Below are 7734 nucleotides of genomic sequence, written 5' to 3'. Positions count from 1 at the left end.
CACCAGGCCTGAACCCAGAACAGGAGTGGGCCTGGGCAATGGATAATTTTCCTGCTCTGAGCCACCACTCCTGCCAGTGCCTCCAGAGCTGTGGAGATGTGGATTTTTTGGAGCAGAGAGTTGAGAGGGGCCAAAAAGGAGGTCTAGACCTGAGCATCCAAGAGCCAATGGCTGAATCCACTCAAGAGGTCCAATCACCTCAAGAAGAGGCAAGCCCTACCATCAGTGCAGCCCAATGGGCCCTGAACCTCCCAGGAGATGCCAGTGCCTGGGCTATTGGACAGACACACACTCAGGCTGCCTCTTAGAGCCCAGCTCATCCCTCAAAGCTGCTGAAAACCGAGGCTTACATCCCAGAGGAACCCAGAATAGAAGGGAACCCCAGCCTGGAGGATGCCTTTCAGTACAATACTCATCAGCCAATGTTGCACTCACTCTGATGAGAGCAAGAAGCAAGAAAATCAGGGTGGGGTAAAACAGACCAGATGCTTTAACCCCAGAGCAAATGATGTCACTGAGAAATCAGGTGGCAGCTGATAGGGATTGAAAGGGTGGTCAGAAGCCCCCAAATTTAGTATAAATGATGGAGCAAATGAACAGACATTCAGCCAGCTGACACTGATTCACACAAGCCTGAGAGCCTAATGAGGACCAAGAATGACATCCCAACTCTTCTCATCTGCCTGATCCCCTGCCTTGTTCTCATTTCTCTCAAATTCTACAGCAACCTCTTTACTCTAGTGAGAAAAGGACTTTTCCCTATGACCACCTCCTCAGCCAGCCATCAGCTCCACCCCAGGAGAAGCCTGCCTTAGTTTCTGACCTGATCACTGTGGTCAAAGTAAGTGTGCATCTGCTGGACTTAGAGCTCAAGGCTTGAGACTTTTGATCTGACTCTTGAGCTTAGCAGGCAGAGGGAATTTCTATCATGAGAATGTCAGGATTAAGTGTGATTTTAGTGCTTCAAATTAATCTAGAGTTGTTTGCTGTGAGTTGATTATGTTTATTGAAGTGCTAACATTAAGGATTGTCAGTTCCTTGATTAAGAACCTATAGAGTAAAATTGTATTGGATGATTTGAGTGAAAAAGCATTGAAAATGGCAGGAAAAAAAAGAAATTTGGAAATTTGGGGATGATTATTCTTCAAATAGTTTTTTTCCCCGCCACCTTTTCAGAAGCTCTCTCAGACTTTATGCTACTTGAAACTCAGTACACAGATGCTCTGGCTTGTTTTTCAACTATTTTTTCTTTTTTTAATAGTTTCTATTGTTGTCTTGAAGTTCATTATTCTTTTCTTCTGCAATGTCTAATTTGTCATTAATTCCCCTTAATGTATTTTTTTTTAAATTTCAGATGTAAAAAAGAAATGGGAGTTTTCATCTCTAGATATTCAGTTTGGATCTTTTTTATATCTTACGTGTCTCTGTTTACCATTTTAAATATTTGTAGTACAGTGACAATAACTGTTTTTATATCTTTGCCTACCAATTCTAACATCTGTTTTGAGTTTGGGGTTGATTGTGATTGATTCTTTCCTTCCTGTGGGTCATATTTTCTTGTTTCTTTGTACACCTGATAATTTTTTTTTATTGAATGTCAATCATTTTGAATTTTTCTTGTGGGTTGCTAAGTATTTTTGTATTGTTATAATATTCTTGGCTTTGTTCTAGGACACAGTTAGGAAACAATTTAGTCTTGTTTTCCTCAGATTTTTTTTTTTTAGGTGGAAACAGACTAGTCTCTAGAGTTTTTATTTACTACCCCTGCAGCCATAATCTGAGTACTCTACCAAATTCTTTAAGAATTCTGAGGTTTCCATTTTGGCTGGTGGGAAAGATAATATTTTTGACCTTATCTATTAATGACAATAATACTTGTCTTTCTAATTTTTTGAGTGGTCTTTCTCCAGCCTTGTGTAATTTCTGGACATACAGGCATTTTATGAGTTCTCTGCCAAATACTTAGGAAATCCTCTGAAGTTCTCTGGAAGTAGCCTCCTGTGCAGCTCTCTCTTCTGCAGTATTTGGTCTGGGAATTCTACCTGCATTGGGCTCCCCACATCAACTCAGCCATCTTGATTCGGGGAGCTCACCAAGTTCCACCTTTGATTCCCTTCTTTTATAGCCTAGAAATGTTTCTGAAGTATTTTTAGTACTACCTAGATATTGATGATGCTCAATTAGGAATAATTGACTTACATGGAGTAATATTATGTTCCAGTTTCTTTGTCACTGCTGAGAATCAGTCTCCCTTGTTACCTGGAGGGACCCTTGCTGGAAAGCTGGGCGTTCTCTCTCTCTCTCTCTCTCTCTCTCTCTCTCTCTCTCTCTCTCTCTCTCTCTATCTATCTATCTCTCTATCTCTATCTCTATCTCTCTCACTGTAGAAGCCAGAGGGACCCAAACATCTCTCTTACCACTGTTGGGATGCTGGCATGTGATCCAGGATTGGCTTGACCTTTGAACCCACAGAGAGTGCTAATCATTGGTGAAGTCTGGCAGGGACCGTTAGGGTAGTGGCATGTGACTGCCTTTGGTAGGGAAAACCAGGGAGTTTATAGAATGGCCCGTGATATGCATGGGATTGTGTGAGGTGTTTGTGTGTGTGTTTACTCTATAGAAGAAGGACTCCTAGTGCCATATCTTCAGGTATAGTGTTGATGAGCCAAGGGAAGTAGACAAGTAGGACCAGAGAGATCTTCCCTACATTACCTACTAGAGCAGGAAAAGGGCTGGTTCCAGTGATGTAAAAGGTAAATATACTTAATGACAATAATGATAGTAATACAAATAGCTTATGTATTTCAAACATTTGATATGTCAAGTACTGTGCTAAGGAACTGGCATGAATTATAGCATTTACTACACATTGCCAACATATGTGGTAGAGACCATTTATATCTCATTTTACAACATCAATTATGACCATTGACAAATCCATGGACACTTTAAGTCTCCATTTTGACCTTTAGTGGCATGGAACCTATTAATCTCTCCCTTCTTTGGAAGTTTGACTTTTTTTCTGGGATATCCTGTTCTTTTGGTTCCCATTCTTTGGCCACTGTTCTGTTTCCTTTATGGTCTACTCTTCCTTTGCTGTCATCATTTATGTAGGGGTCTCTCACGGGGTTCCATCCTAAGCCAAAACAGTGGTCACTGTGCCCTCCCCGGGCCAATTCCAGGTTCTAAGACACAACCAACCAAACCAAAAGTATAATTGTACTAGTAACCTTGGAATTTAGATCAAATACTTTGAATTATATTTCTAAATTCCCTTATTAATTTTAAGAGGCACCAAATATTTCTGGTCCCTCATTCATAACTAGCATGGATTCCAGGTGAAAACTTGGTCCTTGTGGTCCTGATTCATTTCTGTATGAATCATATTAACCTTATTTTCAAAGGTCTGTGTGAAGTTCCAAATGATTCCTTTCAAGATGGGAAATATAATTCATACCAAGAGTTTGACTAATGTAAACCCCAAACACACCTGTCTTCAAGATCAACCTTGCACTGAGAATCATTTTGGATGACTAAGTCTCTAAGTTCTTGCAAGTTTAATCATTTTAAGCTCAAAGTTTTTAAATTTCGTGATAGGAGACAAAAATGTATTTACATTTTAAGTTCTTTAACAAGGTAAAGTGAACATAATTTTACCTTCTCATAGAGACTCGGGGTCATCAATAAAAATATCAGTAAATGGCCCAATTTAAAATAGATTTAAGATCAAGGGTTATTTAACCCTGTGCTCAATGGACCCAGAGAGTTGATTTTGAGTTCTTGGGACTATTAATAGTTGCTGTTTCTGTCTCCCTTTTTGTTGGATCTGCTATTTCTTGCTGTTAACAGTTAGTCTACCTGTAGAAGCTTCTCCCATACTTAGTTATTTGCTTTGTCTGAGAACTCAGATGATTTGTCAGTACTACATATAAAGTTTATGTAAATGAGTCCAGATGGAGCCCTGAGAGAGTTCACATGTGAATAAACTAAAGTTGTTCCAATGCTTTTTTTTTTTTAATAGGGTACAAATAAACAAGTGGAACATCTTGAGACATCAGTCCTGGCTTCTCAGATGTTTTCTGGGTTTGTATGGCTTTTCTTACTTTCTGGTTCTTGGTTGAGTTCTACACTGTTTAGGCTGGTGAGCAGCAGGTTTCCCACCAGGGGGGACTAGGCTTCAGGTGTCCTTCATTCTTTATATCATCACAGGCACCACCACCATATTTCTTGAGTGGAAATATAATCAGTTGCTTGGATTAGCAACTAATCAAAATATCTCAGAAAGATTAACCGGTGATAGGAGGCAGAAGGTGCCCTCATAAAAATGTCTTCATTCCTTACAAAGAATTATTAAAGGCATGAGGTCTCACCCCAGCCCGAGGAAACTTTGTTCCCTAGACTTGACCCTGAGTCAGCTCATTGCCAATGAAGGGACCTTGGGCTGTCAGACTCCACGCTCCCGACCCTGAAGAAATGGCTCCCAAGCAGGGTTTCTTCCTCTGCCTGCTTCCCTGGCAGCACACCCTCCAGCCCCTGAATTTCTCAGAGAAAACCCCTGTCTGACATTTCAGTATCATCCTGGGAGCATTTTCAATGGGTGAGTGAAATTCCAACCATTTAATTCCTTAAACAGCAGAAATCTCAACTGTTCCCAGGAGTCTGTGCATTGGCTCAGAAAGAGCCCTGCTGCTTCCGTTATCCCCACATCCCCTGGCATGGTACTGCAGGAGCCCGGGTTCTCCCCTGGGCTGCAGGAGGCCTCTGGAGAGGCAGTTGCTCGCGCTGTAGCAAGCTCGCCTTCCCAGCCATTTCCTTCTGCGCAGCTCCAACTTACCTGACCTGTTTTCTACAAGATCTACAGAGGGTGTAGAAAAGTATTGAACGGCTCTAGGTTCTGTGTTGTGTCCCAGTTATAAAGCCCAATGTCAATGTGAAATACCACCTTTTAGCAGCTCCATACCTCAGAGGTTTGTGGTTGATTCTAATGAATGATCAGCTTATGCTTCTTGTTTGTTTTTTTTTCCTTCAGTAAAAGAAAAGAAAGTCTTTTTCTTCCAGTAGGTTCTAGATTCTGTATTTTAAATATCATTAGGGGCTATACATTTTCTTAGTGAAATTAAGGGTATTCCCCATTCACCCTTTCAGGATGGAACTATTATTTTCCCTTTGATTACTGGGGCGTTTCTTCCTTTCTCCCTCTCTGGCTCAGTATTCTGGGTCTTTAGGCACATAGTTGCTATTCAAGAAATTGTCATTGGCTAAATGAATGAAAGGATGGATATGGGCCCCAGAGAAATGGAGTCAGCCATACATGGACTGAACCTCTGAAACCTTGAGGCCCAAATAAACTTTTCCTCCTCTGAGTTGTTGTGGTTAGGTATTTTGGTCATTATGATAAAAACCTAGCTTAGGAAAAAACATCTTACAAAGAGAGAGAGGAAAAAAAGAGAGAGGAGAGAGACAAAGGATGGATGGATGGATGGATGGATGGATGAATAGATGGATGGAAAAAACGGTTCTGCTTTGTTGTCTTCTGGGACACCTTCCCAACATGACATAAAATCCTCACGATGCTGCAGGGCAGCTTTTCTTCAGGGACCTGCCAGTCAAAGGAACATCTCTTCAGCCTATTTAGGGTTCAATAGAATTTGTAAATAAAGACTCTTATTTGCTTCCTTGTTTTGCAGGAGAGCTGGATGAAAAGAGCTGGCTACCTGGGTCCTGGGTGGAACTTCTCAGTGAATGGTTGGACCATCTGTTTCCAGCACAGTTCTGTTTGGTCAGCCCCCTTGGCATCCACTTGGTTCCAGAACAGCTGTGAACAGTTTAGGGTCTGAACAGGAGTTCAAATGGCTCCTGTGGGGCTCTGAAGCAATTGAAGTTTCAGCTTGTTCTTCTTTGTCGTGATGTGTAGGCAAAACCAGACCTGATTGTAAAATGAAATTATAAAAAACCTTATGGTAAGAAACCAATGCCCGGGGAATGGGTCAGTTCCCACGCCCCTCAGCCTTTCTCCAGAAAGCCTAGTTAATCCTGGGTCCCTACCTTTTGGCTTGTAAATAACTGCCCTAAGAGCCTGACTCCTTCCTCCCTCTTGAAATATAACAGATGCCTGTGAAAAGAGCCCTTTCTTATTTGTTTCTGTGAGCCTGTTAGAGAACCTGCGCAAGGCCTTCAGCCGCACAGGTTAGGAAATCTCTCAAGAGAGGAAAAAACCCCAATGATAGGATGAGTCTAAGATGACAGAACCTATAAATGTAAGAAACTGTGATTATTAGGGCTCAGAATTTGGAGTTTTCTTTTCCTCTACCAAACCCACCCCCCACCCCGACTCCCCCTGCATAAAATAAAGTTTGGAGTCCTCCTCTGAGTGCTGCTTGCTGCTTCTCTACCAGGTCTGTTTCCCATAACAATAAGGCCATTGGGTTTTGTGGGCTTTTTAAAAGCCTTGGCAGCTGCTGGCCAGGCTCTGGAGGGCATCCTGCCTCAGATCCTCTGGGATGCCTTTGCCCACAGAGAATACTGCAAAGACAGCTCGAGGTGCTGAAGTCAGGGACAATGTCACAGGACCAGGCCACGCTTCTGCAACTGTAACTTCGTGGATCTCCCAGACCTTCCAGTCTTTTTTTTTTTTTTTTTTTTTTAGAGAGAGAGAGAATCTTTTTTTTTTTTTTTTTTTTTTTTTTTGTAGATGGATACAACACAATGCCTTTATTTTTATGTGGTGCTGGGAATCGAACCCGGGTCCTGCCTGTGCTAAGCGAGTGCTCTACCGCTGAGCCACAATCCCAGCCCCACCTTCCAGCCTTCCAGTCTTTCTCTCTTTTTCCTGGAGATGAGCCAGGCTGCTGGGGACAGTTTCCTTCTCTCAGTGGGACCACCTGATTAACATTTCTTCTTTTCTCTGCTTCAGTTCCATCTACAGCTTCCTAATCACAGCATTAGCACCTCAGATCTGATCCTGCTTCTCTTAGGGTAAGAGGGCTTTGAGCCAAGAGAAGACAGGCTGTGGTCAGGAGAAGTGGAAGGAGGCTCCCTAGCAGGAAAATAGGCCATGTCTGTAATGCACAGGAAAAATGCTCTTGCAGTAGTTGGGTTAGGATACTTGCTTAGTCCTTGAGTGACTCCCCACATATCATTAGCTGCTTATTAGCTGCAAGGGAGAAAATAAAACCTAAAGCAGTAGCTAGACAATGGAGATAATGCTTGACTCCTCGACTGGATGGTTAAAAGTAACCTCATTTCTGCAGGACAGGTGATATTATGTGGCTCCATCGGATAGTATACCCCATCACCTAGGCAGCTAACCATGAGGAAACATCAAAAAGACATCCAATAAGGAATATGCTAGTCAAACAAAAGCAGTGTGTCATGCTCACCTTGGCAGCAGATATACTAAAATTGAGACGATACAGAGAAGATTGGCATACCTCTTGCATGAAGATGACCCACAATGAGAAAATTTAAAAAATATAGTGGTGGGGGTGGGTACAATGGGATCAACATCATAAAAGCTGAATTAAAGAAGGCTAAAGAGATATGACAACAAAATGCAATACCTGACCCAAGACCTGTGCTGGAGGCAGAGCAGGACTTAAAGGACATTAATAGGTCAATTAATGAAGTAACATATGTGAAACTGACATATGGAAGGTAAGTTATATAAAGCACTTTGCCAACTATTATGATTATCCCTCTTCTTAGGAAATACTGAAATATTTCAGTGTAAAGGGA

The 7734-nt window shown here is 41.9% G+C and overlaps 1 non-coding gene across 1 annotated transcript; it reads left to right on the top strand.

Annotated features, from left to right (window-relative positions):
* Window positions 1–7371: 7371 nt before the first annotated feature.
* On the top strand, window positions 7372–7475 carry LOC120883785 (U6 spliceosomal RNA). The gene has a single exon (XR_005725984.2). It is a non-coding gene; the product is annotated as a U6 spliceosomal RNA (small nuclear RNA).
* The last annotated feature ends 259 nt before the right edge of the window (window positions 7476–7734 follow it).

The sequence above is a fragment of the Ictidomys tridecemlineatus genome, chromosome 7 (genome assembly GCF_052094955.1).
Source record: "Ictidomys tridecemlineatus isolate mIctTri1 chromosome 7, mIctTri1.hap1, whole genome shotgun sequence".
Lineage (NCBI taxonomy): Eukaryota > Metazoa > Chordata > Mammalia > Rodentia > Sciuridae > Ictidomys > Ictidomys tridecemlineatus.
This window is presented reverse-complemented; position numbering and strand designations above follow the sequence as displayed.